This window comes from Cavia porcellus, unplaced genomic scaffold (genome assembly GCF_034190915.1).
Source record: "Cavia porcellus strain 051 isolate PalLab524CR breed Dunkin Hartley unplaced genomic scaffold, mCavPor4.1 scaffold_5, whole genome shotgun sequence".
In the NCBI taxonomy this organism is placed as follows: domain Eukaryota; kingdom Metazoa; phylum Chordata; class Mammalia; order Rodentia; family Caviidae; genus Cavia; species Cavia porcellus.
The window spans coordinates 76,687,848-76,712,671 of record NW_026947488.1 but is presented as its reverse complement, the minus strand read 5'-3'; the positions used below and the strand labels follow the sequence as shown (position 1 = coordinate 76,712,671).

The 24,824-nt window shown below is 38.6% G+C and overlaps 2 protein-coding genes and 1 non-coding gene across 14 annotated transcripts in view; 2 read left to right on the top strand and 1 right to left on the bottom strand.

Annotated features, from left to right (window-relative positions):
* Positions 1-24,824, bottom strand: part of Med12l (mediator complex subunit 12L) — a 276,541-nt gene that overhangs the window by 151,525 nt on the left and 100,192 nt on the right. The window lies entirely within an intron of this gene.
* The window catches only part of P2ry14 (purinergic receptor P2Y14), a 44,032-nt gene that overhangs the window by 16,166 nt on the left and 3,042 nt on the right, over positions 1-24,824 (top strand). For 3 of the 4 annotated variants that reach the window (XM_013159705.3, XM_013159704.3, XM_063249192.1), the window contains one exon: positions 20,151-20,263. The gene's annotated coding sequence lies outside the window, so the exon portion shown is untranslated. Of the gene's footprint in view, positions 1-5,779; positions 6,281-20,150; positions 20,264-24,824 lie in introns of those variants that run through there. The other variant, XM_003476287.5, reaches the window with a different exon arrangement.
* On the top strand, positions 23,276-23,405 carry LOC111753453 (small nucleolar RNA SNORA44). The gene has a single exon (XR_002788244.1). It is a non-coding gene; the product is annotated as a small nucleolar RNA SNORA44 (small nucleolar RNA).

Below are 24,824 nucleotides of genomic sequence, written 5' to 3'. Positions count from 1 at the left end.
AACACTCTTAGGAGAACCTTTCAGCCTCTGAATGAAGAAATGTTTGTTCTTCTTCAAGCTTACATTGAGTATGCGACTTACTAAAATTTTTTTATTATTCTGGTAAATAAATGTATTTTACTTAACACTGATGTCAACTGCTAGTGTGGGTCCTTACCTTATTGATAATGGAAATTAAAACTAAAGCAACAGTATGAATCTATAGATAAAATCTTTACATGGAACGAGAAAATGGTAAAGGATTTTTAGCTTAAGGAGCTCATAAAGATCAAGCCAGCTTCTTGGCAAAAGAAACTAAGAGGTTATAGAGAAAAAAACCCCAGCTTGCGAAGCAGGGGGACACACTCTGATGAAGAAGACCAGGCTGGTCGTTACTGAAAAAAAGGGAACAGTTTTATAGAAGGTTTTATAGAGGACCTGGGCATCAGTCTGCCTTATCCCAGTTCTACTTTTTAGCTCTAGAAAAAATCTCATGACTTAAAAGAAAAATTAGTTCCCATGGGATGAGTCTTCATGACCTAGGTTGGTCTCAACATATGACACTTGTTTTGGAATGCAAGATAACCTTAGGTTTTTAGTGCAATGGAGACTTCTGAGTATAGGTGTTCTCAAGTCCTGAAGCACAAGGAGATACACTAGTAAATTTAGGGTTAATATACCTTGTTTCCCAACTTTTAAACAAAAATTCCCAAATAATTAACACATTATCTGTACAACTAAAAAGGATATGATCCAGTGTTTTACAAAATGAAGGAATGCCAAGCTTTATTCTACTTTTACTTACCTACCATTCTCTGTAAGCCCAAGTAATTTTTAGTCAACTTTACTTGAAGTCCCATGCTATTTCATACACACTACCACGATTTTAATGAGTAACAGATTAATGGCCCAGGAATTTGTCAATCCTCCATCTTTTCAGTGGTCTCTGATTGGGTCAATAATAAATATGTACAATGTACATATGTGTAAGATACACACATAGGCACCATTTAGATAAATATCACATAAAAATTAACATTGAAGTACTATGACTCAGAGTAAAGCCAAAAACTTCAGTGGCTGCATTAATCGTTTAGTGGCTACATTAAGTACCTAACTTTCATCCCACATGTGTATGTGCAAGTGAGTCACAGAGAGGTAACCTAAAGGTGATCTCTCAAGCTCACTCTCTCTCTCCCTCTTTCTCTCCACCTCTCCTCTGCCCTCTCTCTTCTCCCATCCCCTTGCTTCCAGGCCTATCTCAGGAATGCCTTAAGAACATGAGCAGTAAATCACTATTTCAAATAAGTCACAAAAGGAAGATGCAGGATTGATGCTAAAGTTTAAAGCTCAATATGATTACTAGAAATCCTGCATCCCTGAGGGCCTTCTCAGTATTCAATACTCTAGCCCCCGAGACATCTGACGCAAAAATTATCTCATGTTTCAGGAAAGGCCTGAGGAACACAGTAAAGAAGGAAATTTCTACCTCTTAGTTACTCAACACAGCACACACCAAAGATAGTCCTGGAGGCTGCCAAAGCCACAAACAAAACTTACTTTGAATTAACTGGCTCTCACTGAAGTTCTGCATATTCTAATAGAACCAATCTGCAACACTGTCCAATTTATTATTATCATCTCTACTTCTAAATCTCATAATCTACCCATAGTTGTGACTTGTGGGACTGGCTTACTGGAGAACCAAACAATTTCAAATCCTATTCCTTACCCTAAGTGGGTCACTGGCCTATGGCTGAGGCGACCAGACTGCCCCTCCCTGCTTGTGCTTCTATCTGCTTTATCCACATGAGTTCTGTTTAAAACTTTAAAGAGAAGAGAAAAAGAACAACAAAAAAACATGTTCCACTGCTCAAAATAAAAACACACTTGTGAAATTTTATAATACACTGCTGGAACCAAAATGTCTAAATACACATTTTGGAAAGATACTACCAGAACTGTGGGGGGGGGGGGGAATTTTAGGAAGAAAACTGCAGATAATATTTTAATCTAATTCACTCATTCAAAATGGAGGGCTGCGCATGGTGGCACAACCCTGTTATCCTAGCCTTCAAGAGGCTGAGGCAGGAGTTCGAGGGCAGCCTGGGCTAAATAGTGAGTTCAAAGCCTATCTGGAATACACAGCCAGAGCCTGTCTCAAAAAAACAATAACCAAGAAAAAAATGAGGAAAGTAGCTGAGCTAGTGAGTATACAAGTAAAAAATAGAACATTTCAATATCATTCCACCCTTACTATCCACTCACTGTCTGTCTACCCTTTTCCCAAAGCATCCCAAACCTAACCAGTGATGCAAAGTGTCGAGACACTGTTTGCACAACCTCCATACAATAATGTCATTGCAGCACACCCAGGCTAGCGATGAACATGTTGAGAGTCTCTTTCTAAGAAATGTCTAAGAAAAGGAGAGGAAAAGTAGAATTCAGCTGAATTACTACTTTCATTTAGAAAAGTAAATGAAAATGGTACTAATATTAATTAGCTATTCATGAACGATGCATATCCACGTAGTTCTCATCTTGTTTGCTCATCTTTCTAATCCATCTCCTAGACAGTTCTGTAGCTCAACAAAAATGAGTCTCAGAAGTTTGCTTGTAGAGGCGTCAGGGCCCCACAAGACCCCACAGATGGGAATGGTATGGATAGTGCGTCTGCACCTTCACTAAATAGAACAGCAAACATAAACAGTGCTTCACATATCTACAAATTGGTTCTCCTGTTGTCTATATATAAAATGCCTACATAAAAATGTAAGAAGAAAGGTTGGAGCAAATATTAGTGAAAAGTATTAATGCCACAGCAGGGGAAGAATATAAGAAACCTATAATATAAAAATCTTTGTGAATCTCACCTAAGCTAATAGGCCCTGAAAACCCCTGAACAGAAGACAGGCCCATAAACACTAAGCTCCATTTCATAACCACATTTTCTCTAGTTATTCTCTTCTAGAAGTGCTAAGAAACCCTAGTAAGTTTTCCGAGTCTGGGTATTTTTTCCCCAGTTCTCTATATGAAAAATAATACCTATGACAGGCAGCATTTACTCTGCTCTTCTATATGCCAGCCATTCACAGTATTCCTCACCCTTACAACAAACTATTATCCTCAATTTTGCAAAGACTGTCCCAAGGATAAGATTCCTGAGGCACAGAGAAGTTAAGCAACATGCCCAGAAACACACAAGCAGAATGTGACCAAGTTAGTTTTCTAACTTGACGCAATCTATTCTTGGAGATCATGCTCTTATCCATATGAACATAAACCCTCTTAGAGCTCCAAAACAGCAGGCCAACAAAAGTTTCACCTGTCTAAAAGATTAATATGTGGTGGCGAGATCCTGTGAATATTTAAATTAATGCCAACAGGCTAATGGTCACAAAGTACGGACTGATTGCAGAGAAGGAAGCTGAATGCAGATGCCTTCCAGGCAAGGTCTCTCGGAAACCATTCCAGACAGTTCTGAGAAAACAGGAAAAGTGTCTACAATCTTTTCCTTTTGAAGGATTTTATTTTCTGCTTCAGAAGCAGTTTTTCCTTTCTTTCTTTTTCTATGTGCCTCCAATACAATCTAAATCCTGAAAAATAACATATTTCATAGGTGCATTTAATAACTGATGTTTGATTTGGCAAACAGCAAAAGATTATTTAGCAAATTCAAACATTATTTTCCCCTTTGGCCAATTTAAAAAAAAAAAAAAAAAAAAAAAAAACCTTATGCAATTTCCCACCACCCCCCCAGAAAAAACACAAGACTGGATTAGAAACCATCAGCTGAACTAACAAATCATTAAAAAATACTTTGCCCATACAGATTTTGTCTTTCTCACTCTGACATTTGTTGCTTTTACTGTGAAACATCTCCTAGACCTAAAAAAAAAAGATCCATCTAGTCACTGACAGATAATGCCACTTGAATAATAAGCACTTGCTTTTCCTAGAGGGCAACAGACTAGTGTGATTTCTGGCAGTGGAGGGGTACTTTAGGATAACATGTTTTGTCTACATAACAATAATGTACCTTAAAGAAAATTGTCACAGTAATCATATTATTAAGAGCCTCTACCATTACAGGACAATCTACTTCAGCTGGGCACTACAGTAAGAAAAAATATACTATTTTATGTAAGTTTTCTACCAACTTCAAAGAGCTAGGCAGGGCTACAAATGAGAAGTAGATTAGGAACTAGCCCAAAGCCCCCTGGCTCCAAAGAGGCAGAGTTGGGGCTTGTTCCTAAATTTAACTCCATAGAGCATATACTCAATGACAGATTGATCTAACCCTGAGTTTGCCTCTCCATGGAAGTAGACAGACAAGCTTGCTGTAACTGTTGAGCTTCATTGTCCTGGATAAAATTCTAGCCAAAGATGGGCAAAGGTGTCACGTGGGGGCCTGCTCCAACAGACAGCCTGAGAGGCACTGGGAACTAGCAGGGTGCAGGAAAGCATATTACACAGCTGTCTGCAGGGCAACATAAATGCCTCCACCAAGCAACGCTGAGCCATCGCTGATGGGTGAGTGGTATTTTAATACCACAGTCTCACTCTACAGTCTACTAGACAATCATTACCTAAAATCTTTCTTTTAAACCACAGTCATATCTTGGTACATGTCTGCTTTAAAACAATCTACTTTAGTACATTTTTACACAGAAATTTTGTCCCAGTGCTCGGCATGAAAGCTAAAGGTCACCAGTGTTGACTGCCATTTAACTTGCTACCCTTTCAAAACCAAAGCAGTCTGTTTGGCACCAACCATTTTTTAGAATTTGTCGCACCTTCCCAGAACCAGTTAAAACAAGAACCTCAATCGTACTGCACCCCAAAAGGTAAGAGTCAATATTTAAGTTGCAGTATGTATCACACATTAGTAAAGATATCTAAAGAGCAATTTTACAAAAAAAAAGTGGAAGTCACTGTCTTCCTCGGCATCACTTATTTGGCTGCAAGCTCTCAAACTCATTAAATAGTGATGTGATTAACGTATTTTAAAAGATTAAATCTGTGACAACAAAGACTTTTTAAATTTTTTATGGTGACTCCCCACACTACTCTGAAAGGCATGTGATTTAAAAACGTATGAATTGTTTATTTCTGGAATTTTCCATTTAATATTTTGGAACCATGGGTAGCCCTAGAAAGTTAAAACTAGAGAGCAAAACCACAGAAAAGGCAGGACCACTCTGTCCAAAGACTTGAGAGCAGGATCTTGAACAGGTTTTCCTACACCTACCTCATAGCATTATTCACAACAGTGTGGAAGCTGCTGGATAGTCTAACTCTCCAGCCACACAACGTCTAGCAAACTCGAGCTTTACCTCCGCAAATGAATGTATTGTTATTGTGTTACTGCAGAGTGCAATTTAAGAGTAATAAATCCCAGAACAATTTGTTAAATAATATTTAGATTAAGGGAAAGTAACAAATCAGGATAGACACAAGATTTTCCAAAACTAGATTTCAACTGAAGTGATAACCTGAAGAAACCTGAGAGGCCCCAATATATTAGCTCATGGTTGGGAATATATCAAGCATCAAATGCACCCAAGGACAGAGAACAGCTAGAGAAAAAAGTACACGGCCATATCTTGAAAGAAACAGTCTCGGGGTCCTCTGATTATCTCTCCTCATTTGACAGTTTTCCTGTCCTGTATTGATCAAGACTCAGCTGAGCACTGGCAGGTACAGCCTTCCTGCTTGCTCCCTTGGTCATCAAAGTGGGAATTTTGCAGTTATGATTTACAACCAAGTATTTTCAGTTTCCCAACAAGTTCAAGGGAATTGAAGCCATGTGAATTACAACTTGCAAATACTTCCCAGAAGGACACTGAAGCTATTATTACAACAGCTTCACAGGAAAAGGTCAGAACTAGGCATGGGAAAGATCCATCCTCCCGCTGGCGAGAGCGCCCCTGGCTTAATCTCTCTTGCTCTCCTCTTCATACCTGCTTTCACAGTGTTTACCATTGGTCAAGACTTGATAAGCTGTAACCATAGCAAATCCAAATCAGATTCAGCTGACACAAGCCCATATTAGAGGTAGGCTCAAAAGAGTACTGGACATCTGTACTGCTGGATGTTGAAACCTCTGGCAAGTCATCAGCATTTCAGAGAGCACTTTAAATGTTTTGGTTTGAGAGCTAATGCAACATTTCCCACTGATCAACATAAGCAGTTCAGGCAGAAAGCAAAGTGCATTTCCCTCAACATCAGTCAGATGTTACACTCACTTGCTGATCCAATCTTGCCTACAGAGAGAGACCACAGAAGACTGGAAAAATTGGTAAGTAGGAAAATTCCACCCAATGCAGAGTATTTCAAAAGAATATTTGTAATTTCTGTAAAATGGCTTTTTATGCTCTTAACCTTCTAATTCTTTTTGTTTAGTAGATGAAATGAGAGACTTATACGTAAGGCTGGATTTTTCCAAATTCAAACAATAAACTAAGTCTAGTTACCTTTTCTCTGCAAATACTCTTTAACTTAGTGAAGCATGACTGGCTTACATGGAACTCATAGTTTGGGCATTATGAAATTCTTATTTAAAACAAAAAAAGTTGTAAAGTCTACTACAGGACAGTGCTGTGCATATGTGGCTAAGGAATTAAAACTGAATTATCTGATATGGCGAAACAGACCAGTATAGCCAGTTATGATGTCATTCTCACGGCAACGGCAGTTCAATAAAGAACAGAAATGCTCCAGAAAAAACAAAATGCAGAAAGTTTGGTTTAAGAGTAAGAAAGGCCACATCCCACAAAAACTGAAACTAATGTGAAATGCTTTGCGCAAGAAACTTCTTAAAAGTTTTCTCTACAGCACTAAATGCCCGGCTTACTGGTGTGAATTTAAATGGTAAGTCACAATTTATTTTCAAAGAAATGAAACAGGAATTAAGTAGGTATCATAGTTGTTTTTTTTTTATTAAAGTCATGTTTCAATTTTTATTTCCTTGATTCTTAACTTCTGATTTCTCCTCTGAAATTTAACAAACATGTAAATATCAAGCATCAATAAGTGGTTTTAGTTTTACTTTGTAGGAGGCAAGGACAAACAACATATATATTTGTAAATCTTATTCTACTGTCTTCATGTAAATTTTACAGTAAATTCCATAAAAATAAGACTAATAATTTTTAAAATGTAAATCATGTTTAGAGTCCACACCTTTATAGCACCCCCAAAATATATTTTTTAAAAAGCCCTATTTTCTGGAAAAACTAGGCAGAGATTTAGAGAATGTATTAACCACAGCATGTCTAAACCACCCTGAAAAAGTGTTAAAACCACTGAACTTAGAAGTTTTAAATTTTGATTCTCAGCGATTACCCTCCAAGTGGAGAAAAATATACCGTTAAGTCTTCTAATTATACAAAAATGCTAATGTTACATGTTTGTATTTGTGTCTGTCTAGATATGTATGTGTATCACACATAATTAAAACTAGCCTATCATTCACAGCCTGCCTTTCCGTCTTAGCCAACTCTACTCACTCGTCCTACCCATTATAGGAAAGGTGCTTCATGGCCTTTATAGTGCTTCTTCAACATAAAACTTTCACAAGCTGCTAGAAATCCAAACATGTAATCGACACTGCCTGAAAAGAAAATAGTGAGCAAAATTATGTTTGAAAACAAACCAAGATCTAAGTTTAATGACTTGCCAGTATTTTCCATATTCTTGTCCACATTGGTATTATATCTATACTTCTTTTCAGTCATTTGTAATTTTACTAATAAGTTTTAAATGTGTCAGCATTAACCACATGAAAGTGCCATTTGGAGAAGTTAAAAAAAAAAAATTGCCAAATATCAGCAATTCTATGATTCAACTTGATAAAAAAGGAGGGTTCCCTTCCCTGCCCTTAAGTTAATATCCTGTGTGTAAAGGCACACAGTCTCAAAGGCCAACCTGGAAGTCAAGGAGAATGGGGAAAAAATAGTGATATTTTACAATAATTTTTCTATGATAAAGATATCCAATACTTCTAATTTAAAATTCACAGTACTAACTATCATGGTACAATCCTCTGTGTTTTTTTAAACAGATATTATCATCTCATTTGATGTTTTGGCAGCCAGACAGCAATGGGAAAGGCTTTCTCTTACTGCCTCTGCTTAGAAATTGAAAAAACAGGGTCCAGAGAGTTTTAGTAATCCATACTGGCACACTTACAAGGCTTAAGGATGGGCCCCAAAGACAAAAGCAGTTGGACTTCAAATCCACTATCCTTAAAAAAAAAAGAAAGAAAGAAAAGAAATCCACTGTCCTTTTACATTCACCTTCTTGTTTTCAAACTAAAATGACTCAAAAATTGTGCTTTATGCATAAATACAAGTTGGAGATAAAAACCAGCGCAAATGGCTGGTCTTTGGACTGGCTGTGTCCATAACAAAGGCAATAACTGCACTGTATAAAACAGTAAATATTATTGGGACTCGGATTTTTACTAAGCCAATTTAGCATGACGGAAAAGATGTGATTTGGAGAGAACCATGTCTGAAGCAACAGTGACCCTGAATTACATCTTTTCACTTTGTTTTTTTTTTTTTTTTTTTTGCTGTTGTTAACTTCTTTTTCTTTCTTTTCCATTCTATCTCATCACTTATTAAAGGAGGGCAGATGCCTGGCATATGGGAGTCATTAAATAAAAAATGGAATCCCCTTCTCATTTTTTATCCCTGCTAATAACTGAGTTACAGGTAGTACTGGTAAAAGCCAAACCCACAGGAAATTGCTTGGGGTATATGTGTGACTAAGACCCAAAAAGAAATGAGAAAGATAAGGAAAGTAATGCTTCTATTTCACTAGCCGTCACTTCCACAGAAAGCCATAATGCAAGTACCTGTCACGCGAGCACACAGCTGGCAAGCATCTATCAACAAATGCCTACTAAGTGCTTATTACCTCAAGTGACCTACTTTCTAAACAATTACACCACTTCTTCATGGCTGATTCAGATAATCTGTCCGCTAGCAAGCCTGGAGTTCAGGATCAGGCCTGTAAGTCTCACAGGTAGTTTTATACAAAAAATATAAAAATTTAAAATTAAATTAAAAAAGAGGTGAGCAGAAAGACAAGAAGATTAGTATTTGCTTGATATACGTATTTAGTGGTCAATGTATTACCAAACAACCAACCTCACAAACAAACAAGAAGGAAACTAATGAAAGCAGAACCGTGGACATTAAGATGCTAGACTAAGAAACCGTATATGCTTTTTAATCAATAACTTGTGATAAAAGTCTAGAGATGTTAATTGATTTTCACAGTCCAGTACACATAGATAGTTTTGTACCTGACATGTTAAAAGTTAGAAAACTAACCAAATCACTTTTAAATCTTTTTTAAAAAATATGGTTAGCTACATCTTACCTGAGCATTCTCAAATATTTTTACTTCAGGATCCCTTTTACTCTGAGTCTTTGTTTGTATATGTTTTATCTAGCCATACTTATTAGCAGTTAAAATTGAGAAAGTTATAAAATATTTAGTACATTTTAAAAAAGCATCATACATTAACATAAATAACATTTTATAAAAATAACTATTTTCAAAAAATATATAGTAAGATGGCTTTAGTCTACATTTTTTGCAACTGCCACATTTTACTACCACATTCGTTGTGCTATAAAATGTTATTTGGTTAATGCATATTGAAGAAAATCAAATACTCATCCCATATACATAAATAATGAAATAATTTAAGCCTTTAGGATTTTTCTGATAGTACACCAAAACTCAACAAGTGAGGGCTCGTTAAATCATGCCTGTAATTATGGTATCAAAAACCCTATTAATGAATATTTTATATTTTGTAACATTAAAATCTTTTGGTCTGCCTTGATCTTTGAACAAATCTTTCACTCATATTTGACTTTAAAACATCAATGTTGGTCATCCGGAGAGTAAAATCTTCATTGAGAAGTTTCTCGTTTATACACTTTTCATTATTTAGTATCCAAACATCTCATTAATTACCATTGACCCTGATATCTTAATGTCAATGTTGGGAAGCTATGAAGCTCAAAGTGGTGGATACAAGTTTTCCAATATTCTGTGGTTTGAAAGAAAATGAAATATGGGACAATCACACAAGGGAATGTTATATTGTAACCAAAATGAATGAATTACAGCACCTTTGGCAACATGGATAACATGTACATCGGCTGACCAACTCTGATCCAAAAATTTGAAATCCAAAATACTCTGAAACATTCTGTGTATTTTAGGTGTTCGCAAGTGCAGAGTCAAAAAACTTTCAAATTGCAGTCCCAAGATTTCAAGTAGGAGAAAAGTAAATGAATAAATAAATACATATATATCTTATTTATATTCACATATATCAAAATTTAATATTTACCATGTATATCAGATATATATAGAATTTTATGTATTTATATGACAGTATGATATGTGTAAAAATCACTAAAATATTTACTTTAAAATCAAAATTTTGTGCATATCCTGTCACATGCACAAAATCTTTTAAGACTTTTTAGGGCTATTATAAAATTTTATTACTCAGTAAAGCAAAGATTGAAGAAAACAGGATGCAGGTTCAGTGGGATGAAGGTAACCAGAAGCATGGCCCATGGATGAAGGACGGACAAGAACATACTTTAAAACACTAGAGGTCCTGAACAAAGATCACTTGATAATTAGAAAAATTCAGTCCTTAATCTGACCACAGTAGAATAAATAAATTCATCCATAAATTTAATAAAATATTCATTGAGCTTCTACTACTTGGCAGGCACAACTCTGTTTTTCCTAATATAGCAGTAAACAAGAGAAATCATTTCTCTTCTCATGAAGTTTACCTGGGGGGGGGGGTGGATGAATAGGCAGAGGGAAGGAAATAAGTTGAAAAATAGTATTTAAGGGGGGTGCTGTGGTAGATCTGAGAAAGAGGGAAGGCTTCCCAGAAGGTGACACCACATTGGGCAGCCACACCAGGGAGCCCCAGATGACACAGGCTGAGGACCAGCCTCCAAGTACTTCTGCCCTGTGGGTGTGCTACAGAACTTTTTCAACTTCAGTCCCAGCACAGTGACAGTACAAAAGCAAATTCATTAGATATTCCTGTCCCTCCTCTTCAGTGCTTTGCAAAACTTGGTGGTCATCCTTGCAGACCCTGCCCAGAGCCCCATCTGTTTACAAGGGCCCAAACTGTTCATGATTTACTGGGACAGAGGAAAGAACTCATCTGGCCAGAGTTCTACCAGGCACTGGATAACAGAAAGAATCAAAAGGACAGCTAGAATGTTGAGCCTTTGGTTTATTTTGAACTTCTGTTCATTAGACCAAAAACACGTAAGTAGTTCAACAATCTGTATCTACAACAAATATTTGCTTACTTGCCTAAAGCACCAAATACCTGCTACCCTTGTTCCACATCCTCCACCCCCCATACACACACACACACCTGCACGTCTTCCAGAAACTAGCCATGTCAGTAAAACTCAACAGACAGTGGAACTCGCTACAGCTTAGACAAACTCCCACGTAGCAAAGAAAGGCTGCGCTTATCCACCAGAAAAGCAACGCTGGCTGCCCTGGCTGAGCAACCGAGGAAAACAGTCAGTGACAATTACACCGATGTTATTTCTTCTAAGCTTCTGCCAGTCACTAACCGGAAGGTAGCACGAAGCCAAGGTAAGCACACACAGGTTAGATGATATGGTGACCAAGGGCTTGCAAGGCTTGAGGACCATAGTTACTCTAGTTACCTGCCTAGGGAACTTGTTCAGCCCACTGTGCTCTCCTCATGGGCTTCCTGTATAAAATACTTTTTGAGGTCATTCACCAAAAATTTACACAGCACCTACTGTGAGTCTCTTACTGGACCAGGTGAAAACACAAAGCTGTCCTCCCATGGAGAACAACAGACAAGCTAATAGAAACAAGTGGGATTTGTTTTGTTTTGTTTTGTTTTAAAAACATAATACTTGAAGTTTTAAAATACAAATGACCTGAACTCAACTCTGAGTTCTACCACACCATAGGTTTGATGCCGTGAACAATTTACTTAAATGCTCTAATTGGTTTCTTCAACTATGAAATGGGGTTACTTGTATCTTATCAGTATTGCTTGAGGATTTTAAAAAAAGCCATTACCTGTAATTCACTCATTTTCATTGTTGTGAAACAAATTCACTGGATAAGTAGTGATTCTTTTTTCACTCATTCTGCTAATACTCATTTCTGGTATTATGAAGAGCACTGCAATACACACTCTTCTACATATCTCCTAGTATACATCAGCAAGCTTTTTCCAGGGCATTTATCTTAAAAATTACATTGCCTACAACTGCGCATCTATGCCAAGTGTCTCCAACTCATTTTCCAAAGTGATGAACTTTAGAATCAATTTTGAGTAACAGATTTTTTTAAAAGGCCTACAAGATGACACATAGCACAGACCACTTTTACAAAGGAATGCAGTATTGATTAAAGTCATTTTTTTAAAAAAGAAAGAAAACTACAAAGTCTAGGACAAGATTACTTCTGGATGGAGGAAAGCAGGCAGCCCAGGTAGAGGCAAGGAGGAGACCAAACGTGCTGGCAGAGTTTTCCTTTTCAGGTAGAGGTGGAGCTTTAGATTCTATTACAGAATGCCTTTCCAAAGTATTAAATATTCCACTGCAATGAAAATCTATGTTTGAAAGCAAAGAGCACTGGCTGTCTCTGAAGTAAGGTAAAGTTTCTACCCAACAGTGAGGCATGACTAACTTGGCTGGTATGGTGAAAAATCCTGGGCCCTCCAGGGATCCAGAACTTCAGAAGTCAGAGATGCTCAGGGAAAGCAAGCAGTTGAGGCTTCCGGGATGCCAGAACACCAGACTGAGCGCTACACGGGCAAAATGGTGCCAGGGCTCTTCACCGCCTTTTCCCTAGCATCAAGGATACTGTCCCATAATCAATGTCAAAAGAATACTTGAAAGATGAAAGAAAATTTTTGTTACATAAATAATAGTTTAAAATGTTTCAAATACAGATTATTTTCGTTTAAAAGAGAAAGTAGAAAAAACTGACACATTATTTCAAGGATAGGCAAAGGAGCCTCCAGAAGTGAGTCAGAAAGAAAGGACTGTTATCTGACACTCATTATGTCATGCACTGAGCTCAAACTCCTTCCCTAACAACTCACTTGTTGCATATAAATCGACAAGACAGTACATGTATCCCCAAGTATATTTACATTTACTTTGTTTCCTTTTACCTAATAATTTAGAAAATAAATTTCAGGCATTATAATCCTTTCATTCCTTAATACTTGCATGCACACCTCTGAATATTCTCCTGCTTAACCACACTATTATTCCCAGAAAGATTAATATTAGTTCAGTAATATCACCTACTCTACAGAATGTATTTTGATTTATAGAACTGTCCCCAAAACAATTTCTATATCTACTCTCTACAATCAACAAATCATAACTCATTCATGTCCCTGTGGCCTTTTTAAATCTGAGACTGTCCCTTCCTGTCCGATCTTGTTAAGTTTGTTTTTCACTACACTGATTTTGCTTTTAAAGTCTAGCCTAGTTTTCTGAATTTGTCTGATTGTTCATCCATGACTGACTGAGACAGCATTGCACAAGTATGCTGCACATCTCTGACTGCATCGTAACAGGAGGCACAAAATATCAAATCATCCCACTTTTGGTAAGCTTGACAATGCAGTGGCCACCAGAAACAACCACAAAAGAGGCATAATTTTTGCCCTTACTGTCCTAGCAGATATGAAGGTCTGTGTTCAACCCCCAGGCGCAGTTTACCCACAAATGCTTGCTCAAGGGCTCTGAAGACCACTGCCTGAGTCAGACGTTACACTGAAGTCGCAAAATTGTGGCTTCCTAATTCTATCACCCTGTCTACCTTTACCAGCTGGCATTCTTCTGTGGCAGTTTTTCCCTGTTTTCATCCTTCCTTTTTAAAATCTGAATGTTTAATACTACCATAAACTCCTGAATTTTTCTCTCCGATGTACTTTTAAATATCAGTGTTGTTCCTGTGGAAGCCTAACTCTGCCAGGTTTGGAAGAACCTTGCCGTCAGCTCTCTCATCCATTTTCACCATTTCTCACTTGGTCTGACCATTTCCTTGCTTTCTACCCACAGATGTGTCACCTTACTTTAGGCTTTTCCCATGCCTGACCTGACATCAGTTGTTTATCTAAAAAGTCCTCATTCCGGTTAGTGAGCAATGATACTCAGAAACAAGTTCACTGATATTGGGGTATCACTACTTCTCCATGTGCAGAGGGTCCCTTCTTTTGCCAAGCAAGGATGGAAAAGGTTTACATAACAAGCCCTTTCAAGTACAGCTAATGGGATATTATGGCTCCTGAACCTACAAGTATTTTTTTGTACATCTTAACATTACAAGTTAAGATGAAGGACTTTGGGCAAATTTGTATCTTGAAAGTAGCCTTTAGATAGAGATTAATAGCAAAAATACAAGAGAAAAAGCAGTAATGTAGGGAAAAAGATTCACCCAACTCCAGCACACATTAAATCACGGAGTAAAACAAAATTGGTCGTGGGTAGTCTCACAAGGGTCAAAGAAGTCATGAGCATGGAATCATAGTGCCAGATACAAACAGAAATGTGTGCTTGCTATTACCAGAAATTTTTACATTCAGGCACTATTTCTAAAGCAAGAGTGTAATGACATCTAATAGCTGCTCTGGTGCATGATAAAATGTAACACTATTTTCTTGAAGTGTATCTGACTCATCCTATTGAAATTTCCAGGCAAGGTAAATAATTGCAAATGGAATGGTCTAAGAAGGACACATGTATTCGATAACAGATCTCAATCTGTGAGCAGCAATTAGTAAATATCTTTTATTTCTAATGTAGCCTCTGAGTACCACCTTTGAGGTGCATAAAAATATATCTTTCACATTTAGGGTCTACTAATTGAGAAAAACATAGTTGTTCCATTGCAGAATACTTCATTTAATAAATCACAAATTCATTTAAAATTATTCAATTCTCAAGTAATAGTCACAATATATTTTCTTACAATCAAAGTTATTGGTCCCTTCAGTTAGGATCAATACACCAAACTAGGAGGAAATACAAAAAGCTTTGCGTTGAAAGTATATGGAAATCACTTCTGTACAATATTTCCATTCCCACTGAAAGTCTATTGTATTTATACTTTTGCTGTTGTTATTGGTTTTGGCTATGTAATCCTGAATCTTTAACATAGAGGGGTTACTATTTAGTTAAGGCATGAAATGGAACTCTGTTCTCCATTTCTACAGCAAAGGGACAGCAACGAGTTGCTTAAACCCCAGTACTGCTTGACAAACAAAATGCGAACCTCTTTGCCTCATAGAGAGGCAAATCTCAGAGATTCATTTCCTTGCCTGGCCCCAGGGAATCAAGCCCCACATTCCCAAACAACGTTGTAAAAGAACAGGCTGAAGGGGGAAAAAATTGAGAATCCAGAGAGATCAACCTGGTTTCAGCAAGAAACAGCAAACCTGAAGGAAAAATTGTCAAGGCACAAAGCTACTCTGAGCTTTCTGCCATCCTCACAGGCTACATGGATTGCTGATAAGAGCATGAAACACTGGATTTTACTCACGCCCTTCACTGTTGAATACCATTTCCTGTGATCATAAGAAGCAATGCTCCTATCTCACCTCCTCCTCCAGGAAAAGTGCCACTGGGCCACGCAGCCAAGGAGGCTCAGAGAGCACTGTGCAAAGCATCTCCTGTGCCTATCAGAGCACTGTGCTATAGTGCACAGGACATGAATCTAAACAGCACTGTGCAGAAAGGAAGGTGCGTGAGAGTCTCGCTCAGGCAAGGTCTGGAGACAGTGTCCCAGAAGTATTTGCTTACTTTGTGGAAAACTGAGTGACTCCTTATAACCCCAATGTCCCGTCAAGTACAGGAAACAGGAACCCTACAAGGTATCTTCTACCCTCTCATCTTAGAGATGTAAAACCTGACACCCAAAGGCATTTGGCATCACAACAGTACAGCTATTAAGAATTTGAACCACACTTCTAACAAAGCACACTACATCGGACATGTATGTTTTTAACCCGTGTTGCACTGTCTGCCCACTATTCTAGTACCGCAGTAAATAAAGTCCACTTCATATTCCTAGACCCCAGCATATAGATTCCTTATTCCTGACAAATTATTCAATAAACAGTTAAGGTTGGATGCCAATAAGAGAGCTAAATGCTTTTAGAACCAGAATGGTATCAAATACACCTATTATTTAAGGCTCTTTACTCTAGTGGTTCTAAACTTTAGAGCATTTAGAAATGTGAGAAGACAGTCATGGAGTAGTACTGCCACCTAGTGGACAGAGGCCAGGGTTGCTGCTAAACACGCAATGCACAAAAGAACACCTCAACAGGAACTGGAGACAAACAATGCTTTCAATATGACCAGAGTTTGTTATCCTCCTAGTGCACCCTCATGCTCACGTTTAACTGATGGGCTCTTGGGCTCTGTGTATAGCAGAAATGCAGATGTTTCATCAAGCGGAGTTTTGAAGCTTAGAACAGACCAGACAGTCAAGGAGAAGGGTGGAAGTGGAAGTTCCTTAGATGTCTGCAACTCAGCCAAAAGAGCATGCAGGTATTTCTACGGCGAGGACTAATCAGCACAACCCCACAAAGTATGTGTCTGCCATCCAATCATCAGTCACAGTAACACACATGTAACTGGCCTAGAGTTTGACAAAGGGGAAGTCCATGAGCTGTAGAGCAGCTAAGGGGATCAAGTTAGGTGTGATCAAAACTTCACATCTGCTGCCAGACAAAACTGGCTGCAGATAAAAAGTAGCAGTCAGCAGAGTCCAATTCCTGTCAGGGGCCCCAGGGAATCTAGGTCTTGCTCTTCAACAAAGACTGAACAAATACTGCTACTTGTTTTAATTCCTACTATGAGTAAGTCTGTCTTTCTCCTTGGGTGTCAGCATTGAAGACAGAAAGCTAATCAAAGTCAAACATACATCTATTTTAAACACCTTTAGAAAATGTTACCAAAAAAAAAAAAAAAAGAAGAAGAAGAAAAGAAAAGAAAGTTCTCTATGCAGTGGTACTTGGACCATAACTAGAGAAACTATAGGTATTCAACACCATCAGGACTTTAAAACCTAGATTCAAATAACTGCCATATTCACTCACAAGGGCACATGTCCTTCCAAAAGAAATACAAAAAAAAAAAAAGCTAAGTGATTCCTAAAAACAAGACTCCAGGAAAATGCAGAGTGGTTTGCATGAAATGGCCAGGCCCTCACACACAGCACAGGCTACCTTGTAGCTTCTGGCAGTACTGTAGCACTGGCTTGGAGCTGAACAGCTCTAGTTGAAATGCTGTTTGGTCACACGCTAGTTAAAACTGTTTGTCTCTTATTAGAATAACTTAACCCCTTTAAATCAGTGTCCTTAATGGGGTAACATCATGCATCAGCAGGCTCAATTACAGTGTCAAACAGTTTTAAAGCAAACCATGGCCCCCAGTGGGCACTCATCTCATGTGTCTTATTTTGTCTGTTGTCTTTTAGAAATGGGGTCTCACTATGCAGTTCAGGCTAGCCTAGAACTCACTTTGTACCCAAGGCTGGCCTCAAACTCAAGGTCTTCCTGCCTCAGCCTCGAGTGCTGGGATTACATTACAGGCATGTGCCACTCTGCCAGCTGACGTGTCTTTAATGTTTGCTCTTATAGCTCTCTCCCCCAAAGCTCCCTCCTTCTCCTTCTTTGTTTGACCAAAGTCTGTTCATTTGTCAGTCTTCATTACTGCATGCTCCCAGAAGGCTGACTGACACCAGAATTCCATAAACCAGGCAAGTGCTTCATGTGTTCCTGTGCTTTCTTTGTCAATAACAGCCCTTATTGCACCTTAAACTACCATTCTGTTTGGCCTCCCCATAGCCTGGAAACTTCCTAAGGGTTCTCTATGACTGAAATATTTGCACAGTGTCTGCAGACACGTTCTAACAGATTTAGTGAACAAATGAACTAAAGGTCTTAGCAAAAGGAAAAAGATAAGGGATGTTCTGCACCCATAGGTTACAACGTACCTTAGAAACACAAGGTTTCAGTAAAAGGAAATCAGTCACACCAAATGCTGCAGAGAAATGAAAAAAAAAAAAAAAAAAGACCACAGACTTCTAAACTGGTTTCCTCCTAGCTTCTGAGAAGGGTTCTGCACGTCAAACATTAAATGGCCAAGGCAATGAAGACAGAAAGGCAGTCATGCTTCTGGGCGGTGAGACAGCTTCACGGGCTGTCTGTAGAGGGGCACAAGCCGGACAAGAGGCCCTGGCAAGACAAATCAGGGTGAGACAGCCACTCCAAACGGGAGCCAAGGAGAAGGGGTTCTGAGAAACGACGAGTGTGCTCACTTACAAAAAAAAGAGGAACTTCTGTGAAATCACTTGGTGTGCTTACAATGACCCTTTCTTCTGGGGAGGTCTACATTTTAAAAACAGAGAACACCACTCACCTACCCCTAGAGTCACAGTGCTGAAAGACACAGGGAGGGCCCAGAGCAGGGTGCAAGCTCTGAAATACCTAGCCTACGACAGAATAAAGGACTGGAAGACTTCATGAAAGATGCAGAATTAAATAATACTATTAAGTAAATTACTACTACGAGTAGGAAAAAGGCTTTAATACGTTTAAGAATGTTGCATATTGATCACACACATACAGCATTTTCCACTGGTAGAATAATCAGCTAGAAAACAAAGGTCTCAGGAAGCCTGGATTGAGAGTTTTCATGTCCAGAGTAGGAGAGAGACGGAAACACCAGCACTGCTCCTTTTAAGCAATGGTGAGAAACTGGAGGAAAGAGGCTCATCATAAACTGGGGACTGACGATGATCTGAAAGCAAGCCGTTTTCATGTACATTTTGTCCTAGTTTTGAACTATTTCAAAGATACAAAAGTAAAAATATAAAAACTGTAAGTTTTTATTTTAAAACCAATATTATTAATACTGATGCATTAAGAACTAGTATGAATGGCCATTCAAGATGAACATCCCTAATTCAAAAATCTGAAATTCCAAAAGCTCCAAAATCTGAAGGTTTTTTAACACGAAAACAATGTACAAGTGGAAAATTCCACAGCTGACTTTATGCAATGGCATACTAACACTACTGAATAAAATGACTTTAGGGTTATGTATATAAGGCATAAACAAAATATAAATGAAGTTTGTTTTTATACTTGTGTTTCACCCCAAAGACACCTCTTTCAATTTTCAAGCATGCAAAAAAACCTCAAAATCTATTTCCAGTCCCAACCATTTCAGATAAGAGATAACCAAACTGCATTAGACACAACTGATTCAAAATTTAAGAAGCAGAAAAGCTAAAGTTCAAAATTTAATAAATAGAAAAGCTAAAGTTCACCCCTGCCCTGCCCACCCGTAATCCTGCTCACTTTATCTCCCACAGCACACGTCCACACTGTCCTGGATCTCACACATTATTTCTCCACAGAGCACTTAGCCTCTTTTGTTTCTAAAAAGAATTTCATGATCTTTGAGGAATATTCCACACAAATGTAAAATGATCATTGTCACTTGGTTTCAGCAGGTTTCTATAAAAATATCTATTTACATTCCCATGAAACAAGAAGTTGTGATGATTACAATAAAATCTGTAAGGAACCAAGAAACAAACTCTAACAAAGAACCAAGGTTTCAGGCCCACCTTACGCAGGATACTTTTCCCCGGTCTGGAGTCCTAACTACAGAAAAAGAAAATGAAGTGTTTCGCCCACTTCTTCACTGGCTAACACTTCCTGTGTACTGGGTTGGGTTGGGGAGGAGGCACAATACTCAGACTGAACCTTGGATCAGCATGTACACGTCCAACTTCAGATTCATGGCGTCTTAGTGTTCGTTTTAGCAAACCAATGTACATGCATATCTAAAGCTCAGGTCGTGCTGGTTAAAAGAATTCAGAAAAACAACAGCCTAAATCAAGGCAGAACAAACCCAACCTCGGCCAAATTTACCGTCTCAGTGTGGCTAACCCCCAAGAAGGAGTAGAGAAGGCAGTAACAAACGCTGAATTTTAAAAGCATGAAACTACTTCCTCCATATAAGCCTGGTGCTTGTTTAACTTCATTCTTCTTTGTCCTCCTGTAACAGAATCCTTAAAGACGAAACACTGTGGCGGCTCAGAGATGACAAGCGCTCACTAGGATAAGCTACTTCACGGAAAGAAGACCTCACTTTATGAAAAAACAAACAAACAAAAAAAGGTAATTGAAAGTCCTTCAAGTATTATCAAAAGCTTTATTAATTTCATCAAAATGCTGTAAAGTGATAATTTCTCCTCTTCAGACAAGAACTATGTACTCAGCAGCAGGGTAAAAGGAGGGCAATATGTGAGAGAAAAACAGGTCAGTCAATATACATACACGCAAAATGGAAGATGAGCTCAGCGCTAAGCATGTTTTTAAGATCAGTGCACTTGAACTCTACCGCAGGTAGGTTTGTATCAATTAAACTCGTCGAAAGAGAGATCCCCAATGTTATATACGCTCTACCATGAAAACACAACATAGCACAATGCTGTGACCTTACGCTGGACTAAGGACAAGTGTACTCACTATCTCGATCAGATTAAAACCTGGGCACTGGCATTCTTCCCAGCTGGGGCAGGCAGAGAGTGAGGGACAGCGGCCCTCAGGATGCTTCTATTACACCTGTCTCTGGGCCTCACAAATCCTGCCCTGCCATATTAACCATGTTACAAAAACTCCAAGTGACAGCAGATACAGGCTGAGGCATGCTGCACCGTGCATTCATCCTTCTTTACCTACACCATGAAACAAGGAAAAAGTCCACCCAGGAAAAACTGAAAACTTACCCTGTCGGCCACACCTTCTTAGGAAGTTTAGGCACATACAGAGATACTTCTTAAACATAAACTCGAGTATTCAGAAAACATGTTTTTCATTCCTCAAGTCTCAAGCTTAATATAAGGACCACTTTTACTACAAAAATTCAGTGATAACATCAGAAATAACTGTCATGAGCAACACCCCCAAATCAGTAGCTCACAACAGGGTCCACTTTTTCTGTTTTTCAGTTGTTGATCATCACCTAGTCCTTTTCATCTTTTACCATTTCTTCTGTTCCCACTCTTTCCCCATTAATGGGATAAGCTGGTAAGAAACAGTGAATTAACTGAGATCTAGGCAGTGAGGGAGAGTCAATGGGTCATACCAAGAGAATCTCTGCTTTCATTCTGACTTATCAGAGCCTCAAAAGAGCTTGACTGTTTCAAGTTACTCAATTAAGCACAGTTCTTCTCTCCCCTGCAGAAGAGGCCACACACAGAGACAACAGGACTCACAGGACATGGTGCATTTACTACCATTTCCTCACACCTTTGTTATAAAAAGGGTTAATATTTAAGAACTAAAAGAATTATACCACCCAGGCACAGTGAGGGATGTAGGGCCTGGGAGGACTGCAAGTTCAAGGTCAGCCTGGACTGCAGAGTAAGATGCTACAGAGAGAAAGGCAGAGGGAGAGGGGAGGGAGGAGGGGGGAGAGGGAGGGAGGGAGAGAGAGGGAGTGAGAGAGAGAGGCAGGCAGGCTGACCGACCAACAGAAGGACCGACTGACCAAAGATGTCAAAGGATTTATCTTTAGCTCATTCATTAGTCATGTAATAGAAGTGTTCCTTTAAACTGAGGTCATTTGCCCTGTCATGTGTCTAGGCCATATCAAAACAGATAATGGCAAAAGAATGATATTCTTATCTCTAAGTACTTCATAATAGCCAATTAGCAAGACAGTGTCTGCGGAAAGGACTCAAGCAAGCTACTGTATTTCTACCATTTATAAACCAAAAGTTTGTCGGGGTCAACTCAGACCCTCCCAACAAAGGGAGGGTGATGAAAAATAATGCTGGGGATCAAAAGAGCTTGTATACACACATTCTTAGCATGCCGAAGACTGTATGTGCACTGTTCTGGACTAACAAAATCCCACCATGAGCAGACATATGGCAGCTCAAAATTGTGGAAGCTACGTACGGAGACTGAGATAGGAGGATCCCAAGTTAAGCCCAACCTGAACAGTTACAGAGACTTTATAAGACCCTGTCTAAAAATAAAAAAAAATAAATAAAGTAAAATAAAATGGGTTGGGATTGTAACTCTGTGTGGAAACCCTAGGTTCAATCCCCAGTATGGTGTCCCTCTCCTATAAAAGGCAGCCCCTGCAAACCCAGAACATGAATTTACAGAGATAGGCTTCTATAAGGAAAGGAAGTATCTCTCTCATGAAATCATGTCTGGGAAGTCCTCTATCCATAACACATGATGGCTTCTATAATATTTCTAAAAGAAACAATTTAGATACCATTAAGTCACTTCCAGGAAATTCTTCACAATTTTAAGTTTATAACTACACATGATGAATGATCAAAATACAATGAATGCTTAAACACTTTAAAAACGTGTCACAGCAAAGGATACTTATCAGACACTGTCTTTAAAATACCTTCACTTCAAACCCACTTAGCCCCTCCTTCTTGCCACTTTCTGAACCAGTGCTCAGCGTCCTCTTTCAGACCTCTAGGTGTGCTGTCACAGCTGCCTCAATAGCCTAAACTGATTCAAGCCATTTACTTTCAGTGACTTTGAGTGTGGAGAAGAACCAGAATCACCTGAAGCCAGATTCAGTGAATAAGACAGATAAGTGTACACTGCTAGGTTTTTACAAGCCTGCCTCTACACTGGGTTATACGTGGTGGCAGTATTCATTCTACTTTTTAATTATACCTTGTAAAGATACTCAGGAAAAACAACTCCGTGTACATATTCAGAAAGTGCCCAAAACAATGGGACAAGGGTATTTGAAGCAAGAGGGAGTATTTCAAGGAGGTTAATGTATCTTTCACTATTATAATAGTTTCACTATTATAATAGTTTTTAATTTAAACACTCATCATATTTTTGAGCACATCTTATTCTATACAGTTTATATTTCTTTTCCTCAAAATAAAAATCTGCATTTTTTATAATTGAGGCCAAATGAATCCTCCAAATACTGATTCCTCCCTGGAGTACTGTATATACCACCGTGACTGAGGGGACTGTGTCCCTAGCACTGGGATACGAAACTAGACACTAAAATTGATAAAAACTCTATTAACATCTGTGAGACCAGCTTCTATATAAAATATATCCAACAATCAGGGGGTAACTTAGTAATGGAAAAGCCATTCTGTCAGCGGGGTTAAAAATGAAAACACAGAGCATGTTTCCAAGGGCTGTGGCTGGTGTAGCCCTGGGATCTCCAACTGCATGCCAGAGCAACCTGGAAAGACTTTGACAGCTCAGGTCAACCCAATACCTGTGGCTGCCACTCACCTTTCCTATAAGGAAAATTTTTTAAAAACCAGAAGCACTTTCCTCTTACTTATCATCTAGAATACATGCTATACTTGGGATAGAGAATATCCCTTGGTAGCCCACATGTCAAAGGCTTGGTCCCCATAGTGGTACTGCTGGCGGGTGATAGACCTTTAAGAAGCAGGGCATGGCAGGAGTTCTTTAGGTCACTGAGAGGATGACCGTAGAGGGTCTGGTGGGTCTCAGACTTCCTCATTCTCCGCACTCCACAACATGCTCCCACCATGATATGTGACCTTGCCATCGGCCATGAGCAAGAGATAATCAATCATAAGTAGAAACTTCCAAAACTGTGAGCCAAAATACCCCCTTTTCTCTTTCAAGGTGATTTAAGGTATTCTGTTGTAATAGTAAAAACCTGGCTAACACGATATGAAGCAGGAGCATATGTATAAAGCCCACAGAAGACTGACAAAACAGTGATACCCAGGGTCAAGCACCTTCAAGAGAATATGATGGCCACAAAGGCAACAGATCAGTTTTCTATACAAAGATCTGAGGTGAAAGAAATCCTAAAAGGAAGCAGAAGGATCCAGAACTCATTGCTGGGAGGGGAGAGTACAGATCAGACCACGATGGGGTTTGCTGCAACTCAAACTCATAGAGTCTGGACATTATCCCGAGGGCAGGACAAACAACTCAAGGGCCTTCCGCAGATACTGATGTTATTCACACAGGAGATGGGAGGCAAACACTTGCACCAAGCATCAAATAACTTTTTGAATAAATTATAATCTTCCCTCTGCCCAAAATCAATAGTCCCACATTCATGGAGAACACACAGTATGCCCTAATCACAGGAGGCTCTGGTGACGCCTAGGACAGAGTTGTCAAAATTTAACATGAGCAATACATGTAATTTTGAAATTTCTAGAAGACATACTTAAAAAGTAAAATCAACTGAAATTAAGATTATTAATACTTATGTACCTATGCACACATGTACATGAATACATTTAAAGGTATATGCACAATTTTTTTTGCATTCTAGATCACTGTACCACTAAACTACATCCCCATCCTTATTTGTTTTTAAATAGAACCTTGCTCAGCTGCCCAAGCTGCCCGAAAATTTACCAGCTTCCTGACTCAGTCTTCCATACAGTTGTGATTATAGGAATGTATTACCATGCTTCGCTGTAATATTTTATGTGATGAAATATTACTAAAAAAGCATCATTTTTACATTAATACTTTAAAACACTGGCACATTTTACATTTTTTCAGCCTAAATCAGCAAAAATCCCTTACTTTATATTTTATAGCGTTTCTCAATCTGGAATGGCTGTATTTCAGGTGTTAACAGCCAAGTATCATAGCCAATACAGATCTAGGCTTTAGCTTAGGAAACATTTTTTTAACCTTCTATCATATTTGTTTTTCCTTTCTA